The sequence below is a fragment of the Phacochoerus africanus genome, chromosome 7, assembly GCF_016906955.1.
Source record: "Phacochoerus africanus isolate WHEZ1 chromosome 7, ROS_Pafr_v1, whole genome shotgun sequence".
Classification (NCBI taxonomy): domain Eukaryota; kingdom Metazoa; phylum Chordata; class Mammalia; order Artiodactyla; family Suidae; genus Phacochoerus; species Phacochoerus africanus.
The window spans coordinates 40666333-40686109 of record NC_062550.1 but is presented as its reverse complement, the minus strand read 5'-3'; positions in this window follow the sequence as shown (position 1 = coordinate 40686109).

The following is a 19777-nucleotide window of genomic DNA, read 5'->3' as shown; positions in this document are numbered from 1 at the left end:
CTGATAGATATGAAAGGATTTACAAATAAAGTAAAAAAAAAAGAGCCCATTGGCCAAGGAGTGTAGTAGAAATCAAAAGTTATATGCATCAATATTTACAATTCAGCTTTTATATGAAATAGAGATATATGAAAAATGCTGTGGGCACTTGAAGAAGAAAGATAATATTTTTGTTTTGGGTTCTATGGAGCTACCACTTGAAGAATAAGTAGGATTATCACATACTAAGGTGGGTGATAGTGGTACTTTATGAAGAGAGTTAGTGGTTTTCAGGCTTGTTTGCCTTATTATTTTATTTACAAATAAAATTTTACCTAGAAATCCTATGTATCTGGTAAGTCACAGTGCATACTCTCTAACTGAGAGGGAAGGGAGAAGGATAGGACCCACAACTCCACAGGAAGAATCACTTGCTGGGTTCATTTTTGTTAAATTTAATTTTACTGGAGTATAGTTGAAATACAATGTGTTAGTTGCAGGAGTACAGCAAAGTGAATCAGTCATACATACAAATATATCCATTCTTTTTTCCCGTAGAGGTTATTACAAACTATTGAGTAGATTTTCCTGTGCTGTACAGGAGGTCTCGTTAATCATCTCTTTTACACAGTCGTGTATATGTATTATTCCTACCCTCCTGGTTCCTCCCCCTCAACCGTTTCCTCTATGATAACCTTAAGATTGGTTTTGAAATCTATGAGTTTGTTTCTGTTTTATAAATAAATTATATTGTATCATTTTTATTACATTCCTCATGTAAGTGCTATCATATGGTATTTTCTTTCTTTATGGCTGATAGTATTCTTAGGCATTGGTGAGGAATGTTATGTTTACTCAGAACAGACTGAAAAACTGTGGGCAGAGTAACTAGCAACAGGATGATACCATGGACAGAAACCAGCTCAGTAAGAGGAGCAAGTTGAAGATAGAGGTTAATGAATTTGCTGGTCACACTGAGGTGCCAAATTCACATTCAGCTGTAAATGCCTAAGAAGAGACAGTTGGAATGAGATAATGTGAGAAGTTGAGGTGAAGGATATCATTTGTAAGGATTTCTGACATCTAAGTGAGAGATAATATTGCCAGAAAAGATGCAGAAAGAGAAGACAGATGGACATGGACAAGGACTGAGTCTTAGGGAATTGTAGCTATTCAAGGTGTGGCAAGCAAAACAGAAACTGTGAGAGAATAGGGAAAGACAAAGGGATGGAACAGGCAAATGTCACGTTAAAGATGCTTGAATTACAGCTTATAATATCAGTAAATAAAGAATGGCATGTTTGTTGGCTGGCTTTGTTTATTAATATAAGCTTTTGATAAAGACATCCAAAATTTATATCATTCTGTAAACTGTGATATGAATAGACACAAAATGTCCTCTTATTAAAATAAAGAGCATGTATTTAGGAAAAAGTCTAGATTAATTAGATTTGCTAGATTAATTCATAACTGAGTGGAAATATTATTTCCAGTTTGAATTTAATTCAAGGGAGAAGGACTAAACACCAGTGAAGGCAAAGAGAAAAAAACTTGAAAGCAGAAAAACAAAACAAAACACCATTACCATGTTGGATTATATTAGATTTACTGGAGTCAGAAACTTTTTTGTCCTGTGATTCTGTTGAAGAGACCAAAATGTTAAATGCTATATTAAAGGAAATAACATAAACTTATTAATGTAATTATTAGCTGAAAAAATACATCAACTATCTAGCAAAAGCATGTTTAATTTCCAGAGAAGGTCATGACTAAATGTAAAGAAGCAAAAAAAAAAAAAAATTGATGACTGAGAAATAATACCAGATTGGAAGATTAGATCAATGTCAATCATTAGGGCTAAATTTTCCCCTAACACTTCTAATAGTTATAGGCTTATTCCTGACTATATATTTATATATTGTCTGTATATATTTATTTTATATGTGAATACTTTATTTTTATATATGAAAGATGCACATGCATCTTTACACACATACATGCAAACACACACAAATGCTTAATTTCTATTCTAAATGACATTTACACTGATCATCATAGCATATATAGTATTTTCTAATAATGTCATAAAATTTAAGTGCTTTTCTGATGATGCACTTTACTAGAGTAGTATCAGTACTGCAGATTGTGAGGAATACTGGGTAAGTTATCTGCATTAGCAAAATATTTTAAAATTGTGTTGATATTCTTTTTATTCTTTTAATACATATTCGTTTTTAATATTATTTTCCATGAGTTTGGATATAGTTTTCTGTGATATACAGTAAGACTTTGTTTTTAATCCCTTCTATATGTATTAGTTTGCATCTACTAACCCCAAACTCCCAGTCTCTCCCACTCCCTCCACCCCTTGGCAACCACAAGTCTGTTTTCTATGTCTGTGTATCTCCGTATTCTTGATAATAAAACACTGTGTCACCAGACTTATCAGGGTGGGGATGAGCTATAAATCTCATATGACATTCCTAAAATTTACATTTGATACATTTGAAAATGCACTTAAATTTCTAATGTCAAGGGTGAAAATGTTTCACTGCATGTCAGTTCTCTGATAGATCTTTTCTTCTGCAGTTGGTAATCATATCATGCGATGTTTTTCAAAATGTAGTTTGTGCCTCCCCAGATAGATGCTGTGTTTACAGAGTAACTTTTGGTGTTCTATATTATTCCATGTTGTCGTCAGTGAATACTTAAACTGCTTTTTCTTATCAGAGTCTACTCATATTAAAACTATTATAACTATATGTTTTACATTTAATTCTCTTTCCAAAGAAAATTAATATTCAGAAAGAACTCTAGAGCAGCTTTAGAAAAGAGAAAAAAATTATCAAAAGAAGTAGCACATGAAAAGAATTGCATAGAAAAATACATAGATAATAACAGATAAACATCCCTTATCATAATAGTTCTAGCAATAACTTACTTAGTTGAAGGTAAAAGTATAAGAACAAAAGGCAGCTTAATGTTACTGACCTAAATTATTCCAAAATTTTACTGATCAGTTAGAGTAAGATATTTCAGAGTAAAAATGCTTTTAGTTGGAACTGATTTCATTTCCCCCCATGGCAACAGTAAGTTCTCCCTGAAGCAGCATCTCCTCATCTTGCCTCAGCACCACCAACCACACAAAGTGTGTGAATGCACTTGGCATCCTGCTAGACTCACTCTTGGAGATTTTGCTTATTTGGTCACTATAAATGGTTGTGTTTGTGATCGTGAAGTTAATAAATTGAGAATTCGTTTAGGAATTATAATCTGTACAGCAGAAATTGGCACAACATTGTAAATCAATTATACTTTTATTTAGAAAATAATTATAATTAATTGTCAAAATACAAGAAAATACAATCAAAAGATAAATATGTTTTAGTAATATGTTACATGTATGACAAAAACATGGTAGCTGAACCTGCAAGTAGAGACATAAGACAAGGTGTGTGCTATTAGAAAGAAAATGTATTAAGTACTAATCAAGTCCTGAATTACAGGCTAGACAATTAAAGATGGCAGAAATTATATTACATTAAAAGCTATATCCTTTTCTGATTTTCTTTATTAGCCTCTGTGACACTAGAGGAGGTGAAACATAAAAAGAAAAGCAGAAAATCATGGGAGATAAAAAGTGTTTTTGATGAAGTCCACCCATCCCAATATTATATGTCCTTCCACAGAGTTATTTCATATCCCATGATTTGTGCATATTTCATATCACTCATCCTGTAATATTCTTCCTTTTTTATGTGGCCTGCCTCTTCTACTCAGTCTTCAAAGAGTGATTCAATTATCACATTATGTGAAAAACAGTTCCTGATTGTGTCCTACTAACTTTTTTACTGAAATAGCAAAGACTTTCAACTTAGCTCTTATTCTTGAACATAACACTCTTACAACATCTATCACATTGTGTCATAGTTACTTATGTATCTCTGGTTCTAAATACCAAGTACCTTAGGAGTGGGACAAGGGTCTTTAGGAAAACAGCCAAGTTCTTGGAATATAGTAGGAGTTCAGTAAATGCTCAGTGAATAATTAAAATGGATTTTCATTAATTATCCACTGTATCTGTTTCTCATCTGACCATTATGTGGCTATCCTAGTTGATATCTAAAGTGCTTCCTACCTCGAAAATAAAGAACAGTTGTATGAAATTCTGACCCCCCCCCAATATCTCCACTAACATTATTGACCACTTTTTTTTTTCTTTTTGGCTTTTTTAGGGCCGCGTATGCGTCATATGGAAGTTCGTGGGCTAGGGGTCAAATCTGAGCTGCATTTGCCAGCCTTCACCACAGCCACAGCAACATAGCTGCATCTGGGACCTATTCCAGATCCTTAGCCCACTGAGTGAGGCCAGGATTGAACCCACATCCTCCTGGATACTAGTTGGGTTTTTAACCTGCTGAGCCACAATGGGCACTCCCATTGACCACCTTTTTTTGAATTTTTATTGCTTTGCTCTGAGAAGATTCTTCTTTTTTCTTTCAAAAGGGATCCTTCTCTTGCCCTTTCATATTGTATTCCAGTATTAAAGAAAAAAAAAGTTTCATTTGCAGTTGCCTTCTTCTCTCTCCCCATTTATAATCCCCTCCTTGACATTTACATATGTTTATATGATATCAACTACCAGTTCTTTACCCATTATTTCAAAGCTTACTTCTCTAGTCCTCAATACAGATTGTCAGTAAAAAGCTGTAGAGCAATTTTTGAATTCTGGCCTGCTTTTGAATTCTGACTATAAATGGCAATAAAGTTTAGAGTCTGAGGGTTGTTGTGAAACTTAAATGAAATCATATACATAAAATGCATAGCATGGGGTAAGAATTCAAAAAAAGAATATGAATGTCCACATAGGGTAATATTCAATAAATACTTGTACCTGTGTGCACTTTGACCCATGGTAGTTTTAGAACTCACAGTCGTGAATGAATTTAGTGTTATTTATAGCTGTGGCAGTTAAGTTTGGAATTAATCTTAGGCAATACCTTAGCCTTTTTTAATGTTTCTTAAAAGGGCCACCAGATTTAATGGTTCAGCCCAGGTAATCTGGTTAAAGAAAAAAATGTTTATCAGTTAACTTTCTTTACTTAGGCTTATCTAAAACCCATTTTAGAAAGGAAGCCTTATTTGTGTGACATGATCTCAAGAGATGCAATCTATTTGTAAGTATGCTTTCTTAAATTGATAATAATTCAGGTAGCTTGAATTTCAGCCTAATAATCTGGATTCTGTGGAGAGAGGCATTTTTTTTTTTTACTTGAGGATTAATAGTTTATAGGAATGCTGTAATATCTAAAATCTAGGGAAGAATTTATTTCACTTAAGAATCATGTTTGGAGTATTTAGTGCTTTTTATTTTATTTATTTATTTATTTGTCTTTTGTCTTTTAGGGCAGCACCCTCAGCATATGGAGGTTCCCAGGCTAGGGGTCTAATCAGAGCTGTAGCAGCTGGCCTTCCACAGATACTGGTCTCACCCACTGCACAGCCACAGCCACAGCAGTGCCACAGCAATGCCAGAACCAAGTTGCGTCTGTGACCTACACCATAGCTCATGGCAATGCCAGATCCTTACACTGAGCAAGGCCAGGGATCAAACCTACATCCTCATGGATACTGGTCAGGTAAGTTAACCCACTGAGCCATGACAGGAACTCCAATCAGTGTTTTTTAAGTGAACATTTATTAGCCCATCATCCTTGCAAAGATGAAAAGAGGATAGAAATACCACCCTGAAAAAGACTTCCGAATTCTTTAAAGCTACATATTCCCTTTTATTAAAAAATTTCGTGAAGGAATTATGCTAAATATATTTCAATGTATCATTTTAGAAGTACTGGAAAATTTATAACTTAATCCATTATGCCAGTACAGACTAAACTTCCCCAAAATTTGAACTTGAAGAACTATGTTTTGTCAAACATACAATACAATAAAGACATCCCACAGAGTTGAGCACTAGGGAATAATGTCTATTCAGTTCAGGTTTTCACTTTTATTTCTGAAAATCATTCTCCATCCCTCCCTACAACTATAGTACTTCTTTTCCATGCTGTCAAACATAGAGGCAGATATGGTATAACCTTAATGTTTTTGGAACTTTTATAATAAAATATTTTATATTAGACTTTTTTTCCCACAGCATCATTAAATTTGCAGCAGAATTGCTATGGGCTTAATACAATTTAGAAAACAAAAGGAAAACATATTATTCCATGTACTGTTCCATCAACTGTCAACCATGGGCAAGAAAGCTAGTGGCAAAATGCCTTTTTCTTTTTGAAATAAATTCAGTTCACTCAGAAAACACATTCTAACTCATTCAATACTTTAAACTTCTCCTATCATATATTTATTAGAATGCTTATTTAAATTTATTTTGGATTGTGAAAACCTCAATTGGATAAGAATAATGTTTGGCATTAAGTGTTCCAAAGAACAATAGTTGAGAGATGTTAATAGATAACTATTTAAAAACCAAACAAAAACAAACATTTCATGTTCAAAAAACCTTTGGAAACTCAAGATCAAACAAAATAAAATAGGTTTCTTTACTACAAAATATGCAGAGCCTTTAATATGCTAATTTGTATCATAAGTCTCTAAGGTATAAAAAACAGCATTTCTCAAAAAAAGGTAATGGAAGCTTTTTTCTTTCTATCTTGTTTCCATTTATTTGTGCATGAATCAAATAAATATTTATTTAGTGTTTACTGTACTTTCTCCAGCTTGCATTCTTATAGGCAGAGACATAAACATACACACAAATTGTGTTAAATGTTGAGTGAAGGGCAAATGACATAATGGGGAAGGAGGAAAGGAACTTTGTAGTCACATAGGACCTTTATGGAGATGTGACATTTGAGTTGAGACATGAGTGACATTAGTAACCCAACCAAAAAAATAAATAAATAAAAAAGAGAGAGAGAGAAAATTTTAGCCAGAAGAAGCAGAAGCCAGAAAGGGTTAAGTGTGTCTGTGTTGTGGAAATAGAATGAAGAATATATCTGCTGCAGAACTGCACAGAGGAAGTAAGAAATGAGGTGGAGAGGGGCACAGATTTTATCATTTAAGACATTATAGGTCTTGATAAGATGTTTAAATTTTATTATAAATGCAACACAAAGCAAATGGCTAAAGTGGGTAATGGAAGGTAATGAAGGTAAGCTCTATGAGAGCAGGTAAGTAAAACTAGCCATCTGTGCCTAACCCATAATAAGCATGTTATATTTTTTATTGAATTAAAACCCAAAAAGTGATTATTTTTAGCCTGAAAATATAGATTTAATACAAAACAAAACCAGGAATATCCAGTTTGGCAATGTCTCACAATAATCCATGTGAACTATTAAAATTTTGAAGAGATAGTAAAAATGGTTTCAATGAGAGCTCATTCTGAATTTATTTGTATAGTTTATAAATGACTTTAGCCCTTTATTTATAAAATCATTAAGGGTCTCCATAGGTTGTAACATTTTTCAGATTTACTTCACTGCATTTTATTGGTGAGTTGAATCTTATGTTTTACATATTTGAAGAGTCTCAAAATTCTTAGGATATTTACGTTATATTTGACAAAGGTCTGTTCCATTTGCAGATGGGTCAACTGAAAGGAAATCAGAGATTTCAAGAAGACAAACTGTCCCTAAAACAGAATTTCTTAGGAAAAATATGTTTTAATTTATGTAAAACTTCTCAAAATTACTTCAATTTATAATGACATCCTTTATATTGACTAATAGTTTACTATGAAATATTTTTGTAAATATACAGATAAATATGATAATTTTCATGCAGAAAATTTACTATGTAAATATTGTAATATGGAGGTTGGAAAAATATCTAATTGCACATTAATACCCTTCCATATTTGGTATAAACATCTTTAGCTAAAATTACAATATAATCACATGAACATAAATATTTAGTTAACTAGCAATTATGGCATAATTATTACCATGTTTATGATGAAAGTGATATATGAAAAGGTAGTTTCAGTAGCTTCAGAATCATGAATCTGCTTTTCTTATTAATTATAGCTAATTCCAAAGGTTATTACAAATACAATTTTACTCTTAACTTCATATAATTTTTTTAACCAGTAGGAAAAGTAAGTTTAGGAAAAACATGTAATTGTTTGGAGAGGGAAAAGTTAATATTTATTTTTATGCATACTATAATTTTGGTAGATAAAGATCATCTCAATTATGCTAATTTCTAATAACCATCATCTGCCTTTTAAAACATTTTTAGATTTAAAATTACATAATTTTTAACAATGTTAGATTTAAATAGTTTAACTTTTGGATTAGTGCTGGTTAGGAATATCAATAGTAAGGTTTCCATATTTACTAAATTTGGAAGGACAATTATAAAGTCAAGATCCTGGAGCATTTCTGAAATAAGCATGAGCTAAATGACATACAAATTTAATCCCCAAATATTTGAGTTCCATTTAGATATCCTTAGAATTTTACTTGTTAGGAAACAGCCTGGAGGTCTTTTATCTAACAATGCAGTTTGTGTTTTTTTGTAGCTACTCATGTCATTTAAATGCAGGAGATAATTTTCGCATTGACTGATCTTGAATGTGGATGATATAAAGTCTTGAAATTAGGAATAATAATCCCTACTCCCAAAAGCTGTCATGATGTTTTAAATAAAATTTATTATGTGTGTTAATGTGCTTTCCCTATTTAAGATGCTCAGTTTATTTATCATTATTATTATTATTAAATGAAACAACTAGCTAATAGGACCTAGGACATTCTTAAATTGTTGCTTGGGTAATGAAGAGCCACACGTCCCTCAAAGTCCTTCCGTGATGCTTCCTGTGGAATTATTCCTGAGAAGAAAGGAATTCTTGTGGAATTGATAATACCTACTCTCCAGTAGACAGAATCTACTCTTCTTAATACATACATAGCTACATATATATACAAATACATACATATATCTATATATCCATTATATACATTTATACATAGATATACATATATATTGTATTTGATATAATTACCAGAGATTTTGAAAACACTAGTCAGTGTCTCTGCCCTCTTTTGGGATGAGGGTATAATAGTTTATTAGTACCAGTCTGTCAACTGCTGGGTTTCCTTTTTTTTGGGGGGGGAGGGCTTTGAGGTTTTTTTTCAAATGATTTTGATTTTTTTCCATTATAGCTGGTTTACAGTGTTCTGTCAATTTTCTACAGCAAAGCAACCCAGTCAAACACACACACACACATATATATATATTCTTTTTCTCACATTATCCTACATTGTGCTCCATCATGAGCGACTAGATATAGTTCAAATTGCTATACAGCAGGATCTCATTGCTTATACATTCCAGAGGCAATAGTTTGCATCTATTAACCTGAGACTACCAGTCCATCCCACTCCCTCCCCCTCAGCAAACACAAGTCTCTTCTCCAAGTCCATGAGTTTCTTTTCTGTGTAAATGTTCATTTGTACTATATATTAGATTCCAGATATAAGTAGTATTATACAGTATTTGTCTTTCTCTTTCTGACTTACTTCATTTAGTATGAGAGTCTCTAGTTTCATCCATGTTGCTGCATATGGCATTATTTCGTTTTTTTTAATGGCTGAGTAGTATTCCATTGTGTATATGTACCACATCTTAATCCATTCATCTGTTGTGGGACATTTAGGTTGTTTCCATGTCTTGGCTGTTGTGAATAGTGCTGCAATGAACATACAGGTGCATGTGTCTTTTTCAAAGAAAGTTTTGTTCAGATGTGTGCCCAAGAGTAGGATTGCTGGATCATATGGTAGCTCTATATTTAGCTTTCTGAGGTACCTCCATACTGTTTTCCATAGTGGTTGTACCAATTTACATTCCCAAAGTGCAGGAGGGCTCCCTTTTCTCCACATCCTCTCCAGTATTTTTTATTTGTGGACTTATTAATGATGGCCATTCTGACTGGTGTGAGGTGGTACCTCATAGTAGTTTTGATTTGCATTTCTCTAATAATCAGTGATGTTGAGCAACATATGTGAATCAATCAACATCATGCACCACATTAACCAAAGAAAAGTAAAAAAACACATGATCATTTCAATAGATGCAGAAAAGCATTTGACAAACTCCAACATCCATTCATGACAAAAAGTCTTACCAAAGTGGGTATAGAGGGGAAAATACCTGAACATAATAAAAGCCATTTATGACAAACCCACAGCAAATATAATACTCAATGGAGAAAAGCTGAAAGCCTTCCCACTAAAATCTGGAACAAGACAAGGATGCCCACCCTCACCACTTATTTATTTATTTATTTATTTTTAATTATTTTTATTACTCAATGAATTTATCACATCTGTAGTTGTATAATGATCTCACAATCCAGTTTCACAGGATTTCCATCCCACAACCCAAGCACATCCCCCACCCCCCAAACTGTCTCCTCCAGAGACCATAAGTTTTTCAAAGTCTATGAGTCAGCATCTGTTCTACAAAGAAGTTCAGTCTGTTCTTTCTTCAGATTTCACATGTCAGTGAAAGCATTTGATGTTGGTGTCTCATTGTATGGCTGACTTCACTTAGTGTGATAATTTCTAGGTCCATCCATGTTGCTAAAAATGCCGGTTTTCATTCCTTTTAATGGCTGAGTAATATTCCATTGTGTATATGTACCACATCTTCTTGATCCACTCTTCTGTCGATGGACATTTATGTTGTTTCCATGTCTTGGCTATTGCAAATAGTGCTGCAATGAACATCAGAGTACATGTGTCTTTGCAAGTCGTGATTTTCTCTGGATAGATGCCCAGGAGTGGGATTGCTGGATCAAATGGTAGTTCTATGTTTAGTTTTCTGAGGCATCTCCATACTGTCTCCCACAGTGGTTGCACCAATGTACAATCCCACCAACAGTGTACTAGTGTTCCTTTTTCTCCACCCCCTCTCCACCACTTATTGTTTGTAGACTTTTAGATGATGGCCATTCTGGCTGGTGTAAGGTGGTACCTCATCGTGGTTTTGATTTGCATTTCTCTAAGAATGAGTGATGTTGAACATCTTTTCCTGTGTTTCATGGCCATCTGTATGTCTTCTTTGGAGAACTGTATGTTTAGATCCTCTGCCCATTTTTTGATGGGGTTGTTTGTTTTTTTGGTGTGGAGCTGCAGAAGGTGTTTATAAATTTGTTAGGTTTCCTTTTAAAGATATTCTGATGCCTCAAAATTTGAGTTCCTCAAACTGAAGTGAAAAAAAATAATCCAAATAAAAACCCCAGAATGGAGTTTCCATAGTTGCTAAGTGGTTAGCGAATCCAACTAGCATCCATGAGGACATGGGTTCAATCCCTGGCCTCACTCAGTGTGATAAGGATCTGGCGTTGCCCTGAGCTGTAGTGTAGATTGTGGACATGGCTCAGATCCCGTGTTGCTGTGTCTCTGGTGTAGGCCTGCAGCTGCAGTTCCGATTAGACCCTTAGCTTGGGAACCTCCATATGCTGCGGTGCAGCCCTAAAAGGCAAAATGACTAAACAACCAACCAAATAAATAAATAAATAAACAAACCCCAGAGCAAAAATTATTATTCTTTCTGTAAAGAAACTCCAAAGAAAAATTTTAAAGTAAGTATCTTTAAAGGTAAATAATCACCTCAAATATCAATTACTGGTAGAAATGATGAAGTACATATAATGATATTAAAAATTAGAAGTTTTAAATCTAAGCATTTATTTTAACAACTTCTAGAGTGCATATAATTGGGAAGAAGTAAAATATGAGACTGAGTGGGTAAAGGCTTTTATTTTAAAAAATGAAGTGTTTTAGGAACTTACAGTTTAAGTACCTAGTGATAGAAGGACAGATAAGCCAGAGCTGTGAAGTTTCTTTCAACCCCCAATCATTCTATCTTTGGAACTCATTCTGAATAAAATAAATATTATCAATAAACTGACTAAAACTATATGGTGAGAAAATCACATTTTGAAATAAAACATATATTGTGCCTGGGAATATGGAATAAAAATTACCTCATGATGAAGAGGAATTTTTTGTGAAGCGTGATACAAGAAAGTCCAGTAAATGTGTTTAGACATTTCAATACCTTTTGAAACAAAATAGGAAATGAAGAAAACCACTTCAGGACACCTATTGGAACATGGTAATATTTAAAAACTAACCAAGTAAAGGTCATCTTGCTTCCAGACTATATAAGACTAAATTCCGTGCCACAAACTACTAAAATTCCACAAATTCAAACTGAGTAAATAAATAGAAACAATACAAAGCACCTTGACCAATGTATTCCCCAACTTCAGAAATGGGAAAATAAATATTTTGACAGTCAATAAACTGATGGATAAGAAATTATTAACCATTTTTTAGCAACACTTATAGAAAAAGATAAATAACTATATTTTCCACATTGCTACAGTCAGGGGCTCACAGATTTACCTTTCATATGATCATAAGCTACAGGTAGTATGGATGACAGGCTTTTGTTTTCATACAAGTCCACACATTCAATCCTCCTCATTACGAGAATATATAGATTGGAATTGGCTTTGGATGACCACAATATCTCCATCTGCATCTTGATTTCTCGTTACGGAAATCCAATCACAATATTCTATTTGCAGAACATATTCAAAATAATTAACAATAGTTATTCTACAAGCCCAAATGCTCAAGAAAAAAAAAGCCGTCTGTAGTTATCCATTATAGCCAAATACATAGAATAATAACTGAATATCAGTTTTTTTTCCTGCTAAATTATAGAATATAGAAGTTTCCAGGTTTATATATTTAATTAAAATATAGGCATTTCCATTTAATTTCCTCCTGGGTATCACAATTTGATTTTTCAAAATGCCATCATATACCAAGCCTGGACAAAATGTAATGCATATCTAAATCACAAACATATTCATGTGATTTTTATTTAGAGAATAACATTAGCATCCAACCCAATTAGAAATTTAAATTGTTGGATACATCAGAAGTCTAAGAATCATTCTTGATATTCCAGAGGTAGGGGTAGGAAGACAGAGGCAAGTAGAGAGGAAAAGCTGTAGAAATTTTCTGGAGGCAGTTCACTGAAGATTTATAAACCATTTTAAAGTTATGTGAACTTTATTCTAAGCATAATGGTTAGGTCTGTGATTCTTAGACTACAATGTAAGATAGGCTAAGATCTAGTTTTGCATTCTGAATTTTTTCAACGTTATTCAGTGTTGCTGATTTGTAATTCATTTCAGTATCCAGACATGTTATTTTCTATTTTTCTAGATAGTATAATTTATATTTTTAGACAGAGAATTCCATTTCATCTTACTTTACACATATTTGTAACTTTCTTGTATACCATTTGATCATGTGCTCCCCATGGTTTTTGAAATACCTTCAATTTAACAATAACTAAAAATGTTTTGAACTCTCCATCTACCTGTTCTCCTAGCTTAAAATTTTTAAATGGCATAAAGCCCTACTGTCTTTCTCATTATTTCCTTCAATGTATTAGTTCCCACATGCTTATTATTTTCAAGTAAGTCTTTCAACACATTGGATTCACAGAAAATTGCAGTTGTCACTGCAATTTTATCAGGCATATATGAAATATTTATATATGAAATATATATAAGTAATACTTATAGTGATTTTTTCTTATGTAATATGTATACACATGTGTATCCTATCATATTTTTGCACAAGATATAAAAAGTATTAAATATATGATTAATATTTCCTTTTAGGGCAATGCTTTCAATAAATTTTAAAATTCAACCTGCTTATTTGAAATGTAAGAATGAGCAATATTATCTTTTACTTTTAAAATTTATTTAGAAGATAATACAATAAAGATACCTTCATTTTCAATCAAGAGTTTGGTCAATAAGAATTCCAGCTCAGTTTTTCTGAATAAAGAGGCATATATAAAACAAATATCAGCCAAAAAGTATCATTCAGTCATTAATTCTTTTGTTTATTCATATATCAATGTTTTAGTTGCCTATTAGGTTAATCTTTCAGTGAATAAAAAATTGAACCAGACTAGAATATCCTCTTCCAAGAATTACTATTCTTTGTTTCAGGTAAAAGATGTTAGATAATCAGAATGATGAGATTTTTTATTGTTTGTTTGTTTTCTGAGTTTATAAAAGTCTGTCAAGAAAAGTAAATGAAGGACTTTCTTCAATTAAGGGAAATGAAAAATTAAGTAATTATTTATAATTCCTATAAGAACTAAAATATCTAGCATTAATATATAAATAATATTCAATGCAATTTTTAAAACCTCACCAATTGAAAAATAGGTAAATTACATGAAAAGCAAATTCACAAAATAAAAAAATCCAAATTATTTAAAATAATGGTATGTTTGTCATTATTGACAAGGGTTGGAAAGTCTATATGATTTGAATATAAAGTAGAATAAAGCATTCAGACAGCAAAGTGGCACTTTTTTCTTTTTCTTTTTTTCTTTTTTTTTTTTTGTCTTTTTAGGGCAGCACCTGAGGCATATGGAGGTTCCTGGGCTAAGGGTCGAATTGGAGCTGCCAGCCTATGCCGCAGCCACAGTAAAGCCAGATCTCAGCTGTGTCTGCAACTTACACTGCAGCTCACGACAGTGCCCCATACTTGACCCACTAAGCAGGGCTAGGGATCGAACCTGTGTCCTCATGGATACTAGTCAGGTTTGTTACCACTGAGCCACAAGGGGAACTCTGAATTGTTTTGTTTTGCTTAATAGCAATAAATATTAAAAGTTAAACTTCTGTACCTCAGATTAATCCTTAGAAAAATAAAAAGCCTACAGAAAGATTAGCTAAAATTATGTTATTGATTTTATTTTAAAATTATAAAACAATATGTTAAATGTTTAGATATTGCATAGTATTACTTAATAAGTCATTTTAACAGGAAATTTGACCCATGCTATAAAAATTTAAGGATTATATAGTACATACATATAGAGCAAGGATTCTGCAAGACAAAATGAAATTCGTGCTATAATAAAAGATTCAGCAGAAGTTAAGGATTCTGAGGTAGAACAATTATTTCCACTAAAATAATTCATCAACAAAGCTTTTATGTATAGCATAGAATTTTAACATTCCTTATAAAAGTACTGAGGTGTACCATAATCAAAAGCAATGAGACATTAACATGTGTATTTTTTGGGTAAAAGAAATAGTTATTTTTGTGAGACCAGAGAAGAGCTTTAAAGATGGAAGCTGTTCTAAGGAATATATTTTTTCTGTAAGATTATATTTAGCTTCTTTTCTATAAATTTCTGTCTCAATGCTTTAGAGCATCTAATTTGGGGCAAGTTTTACAATAAACACTTTTTAAAATTGCACTGCTAGTATTCTAAACTGCTTTACTCTTGCAATTTGACATAGCCTAAAAGAAAATATTTTCCAAAATCAAATGAGCTTCTGAATATATTTTTCAGAATAGAACATTGAGAGTATTCTCATAATACTATAAATTTAGTACTCACATTTCTATGTTACATCAATTTATCAACAACCTTGAACCAAAAATATCACTCAGCTGTTAAACTGATATATTGTAGACATCCATTATTTTATGATTCTGGACATATTTATAATATTTAAGCAATACACAGATAATTAAATCTTTTGTCTCGTGAGTTTTTGAAATTTAGAAATTTACAGAAAAGATAACTCTAGAAGTCTCCATCAACATTTTGGAGGAACTTTGGCTCACATGTGACAATTGGAAAAATTAATGTGAAGGACTTTAGGATACTTACACAGAAATCAGTGATAGGACTAAAATGAAAACAGCTCGGGAGTCACAATGATGGCATTCAAAGAACATGCCTACCTGTAAGTACTTGTATGACTTTTGGGAAATGATTTGGTCTCTCTGTGCTACTATATCCTAATCAATAAAATGAAGATAGCAATATAGTTTTTTTAACTCAAAAATTTTGAGTTCAATTATACGATAACATTCAAGCACCAAGGTATGTACCTGACACATAAAAAAATGCCCAATAAATATATGCTATTATTTTCTTTTATATAGGTGTATAAACATACAGAAAATAGCAGGTATAATTCTATTGTTTCAAAGGAGCACAATCTAAATGCTGAGTAATTCCTTATGAAACCTTACAGATATATTATAGCTTTTTTTCCCCTATTGTTTCCTCTGGAATTATTCAGAGATGCATTTCCTTTAAACAAGTTCTAATGGCTGTCACTATGATTTAAAGCTTTCTGCAGAATCTTTCACATAGGGTATGGCTGCCTAAATTACTTGGACCTAATTTTAGATAAACTGCCATATCAAGTGTTGAATAAATGCACGAGTAAGCAAAGTAAAGCAAAACAGATATTTAACTTTTGTGACTGGTGTTATCTTTTTGAAGTGTTTGAATAGAAGTAGTTTAAGTTGGTTAATTAGGTTCCCCCCCCACACACAAAACTTCATGTTCAGAAACATTACATTACATTCATCATTTCTCTAAAATGCTTGTCACTGAATTCCCTCAGAGGGAGGAAAAAGAGAGAGCGTGAGAGAGAGAGAGGATGAATGAATGAATCTGATCAATTCCAGATACATTTCCCTCAAAGACAGCATCTCATCTTTTAACACAATAATACTAAAGTATAAGGCAGAAGTCCCATATTAAAATACATTTAGGCTAGCAGTATTTTCAGCAGAAAACTTCCATGATGTAAACGATGTTGTTTTGGTAAAATTAAATTCCATTCTATTGCCATGATGTACATTTTGATTATATATATTAGTTATTAAGCTGGATGGAAATCTTAAAATAAATTTAATACAATTAATTTGACACAGTGAAAAATGGAATGAATGGCAAAATTCTACCACCTGTAGTTGGGTTTTAAATACAGCTGAATGTATAATGGAAACAAAGTATGGAGAGACTGCTACCCTCTTCCTTTACATTATCTCTCCCCACCATTCATAAAAAACACAAAGTCTCCTTACAGAGCTTTGAGTAGAAATGTATTATAAAATTATGTCATTTTAGCAGTATAATCTACTTTTAATTGCTGTATGTGAATAATTTCCTTTTTATCCAATACGTTTCCTTCAGGCAGCCTTAGCAGATAACTTAGACATTGGTCTATGAAATTCCTTGTTAATACTCAGTACTTCAAGTGCTTCTACTGAACGGAATGCAAACTTTGAATGCAAATTGACCACAGGGTGAAATCAATAAAGTGCACCCAAATGCTAAATGAGAGCAAAGAAAAAAAAAAGAAAATAGGCAAATCAATAAAGCGATGAAAGATGACTAACTGTAAAAGTTATTATTATCAATCATAAGCTCCATACTCACTTTTAAAATGTCAAGAGGAAAGCTGTGCATTTAAAAGAAAGGGAAACTACGTGCTTTATTAATTTAAAAAGCATCGTGCTCTTGTCTAGAAAATTGAATACGTTCAAATTTATGCTATTCTTATAATTACAAAAATGTCTTTATTGATAGTTGAATTATTTAAAATTCTTCCTAAGGCTGTTTAGTTTATATTCAGTCATTTCAGATTTAGTTGACTTCAAACACAGTGGGTATTTTTTCATACAATTTTAGGGAAATATTGTTCTGAGCCCTTGGAAACTCATTGTCTATGAAAAAATATATTTATTGACGAAAAGCCAGTTCTAGTATTAAGCCACACCCATAGTGACAGACTTTTAAAAAGTTATTGAAAAACTTATGGTTTCCAAAGGAGACCATTTGGGGGGTGGGAGGATGTACTGGGGGTGTGGGATGGAAATACTATAAAACTGGATTGTGATGATCATTGCACAACTATAAATGTAATAAATTCATTGAGTAATTTTTTAAAAAGTTATTTTAAATTTGGAGCTCTGGTTCTCAACCGCATGATTTCCACACTAAACCATCAAAGCCAATTGCTGCTGGGCGGTTGATCTAATTCAAAAAGATGTTCTTTGCCAACAGTATGCTTTACAGTTTGCTAAGATTTTACTGCTACTCTGTATTGGCTATCCAGTCTTTTCCAGGCCAGAGGACTGGCTGCAGCTTCAGCAGATTTTCTACATAAGCATGGATACTAGTTTCTTCCAAGATGTTCACCCATTCCAATTTCTGCTCCATCACTTTTAACTTCATTCTTCCTGGCTCTCCCTAACCTCTTAATGTTCTGTATCCATATATATTCCACTATTCAAGAACATATTTTTCCTTTTTCACTCAACAGGTAGCCTCTATCACAGCCTCACAATCATTGCAGGTAAGTTGAGGTTCATAGCTGCAGTTAGAATAAGACTATTTTTTAGCTCATTGATCCTAGAGAGATTGTTAAAGATGCAGAATACATACCGCCCAGACCTACTGAATCATAATCTGCCATTTAACAAGAGTACCAGGTGATATAAATACACAATAAAATTTGCAAAATACTGAAGTTAGCACAGTTCTTTCAGCTGAGAAGTTAACATGACTTCCTTTCTCTGTTCTCCCACATTGGTGTTGGCATAGTTGGAAGTAGATGGATGGAAAGAGCATGAGTAATTCAAGGAAGGCTATTCTCTTTCCATTGTTCACAATACAAATAAAGATTCTATGAACACACTCCACTGAAGCACACTGGCTACCAAATAATCCATCTCACCAAAAGAGAGATCTCCAACACAGAGTGCTCTTTTACTGCCCATGAGCCACAGAATGGTACTAAAATACATCAAGATTTGAAGTAGATATAGTACTATTTTTTCTTACAAAAATTCGTGATAAGCATTTCCAAAAACAAACTTTATTTTGTGAAAACCTACCAAACATTATTTCACTATTAACAGTACAGAAACCACAATCCCAGAAGACACAGTAAAGGGAAGACAAACATGCATTTTTGGAAACTGGAAAATTGAAAATAAACATACTTTTCTCTTTCTTAAAATAGCAAATACCTGTCCCTTCCATTACATATGTGAGTGTGTGTGCTGTTTTTAACACTGTCTTATTCTCCATACTTTCAACATGCATACAATATTTAGGCAGAAGACTATGTCAAATATAGTTCAAACTCAGAGGCTGAAAATTTGAAGTCTATCCAATCTGCACCACTGATTCCATCTACAAAGCAATAGCAACTGCACAACAAGGGTGTGAAAACACTGTGTAAAATGTGTGTAGGGCATGTCTACCACAATGAAATAAAAAGGCTATATTTCAAAACATGGCACTCCATTTTAGCAAAGGTGTATGTACACTGCCATTTTTTAAATAAATACACTCGGCTCCTGATGCACCTTTCATAGTCATATAATACAATGTCTACACTTCAGCTTTGATAGAGTAATATTATTTTTCACTGATGGTTCACAATGTACATTGTTGTTATTTTCATATGTATATAAAATGCAATAAACATGAACTATTTTCCAGTAAAATGCAATGAAGAAAATTTAAGTTGTAAGAGTAATAATAATTAATCCAAAATTTTTATAGGCATATGCCTGGATTATTATTTTAAAATTTAAACTTATTGCTAATAGTTTTATTAATTATAATTCCTTTGAAAATTTCTTAAGAACAGTAGCTGTTAAAAATTACAGTTTTTTCTGAATTTATTTTTGATATGAAAAATAAATAGTTGGTAGTGTTTCCATATGCATGGAATTCACTTTTTTCTCTCTTTCTGCACAATACATTTCTATCATAATTCCCAGAGGATAGTTAAATAAATTTTTGGAATTATGATCAACTCCTTTTTTTCAACACACATGCAGACTAAAAATCCTGTAGGTCAATATTGATTTTTATGAAATGA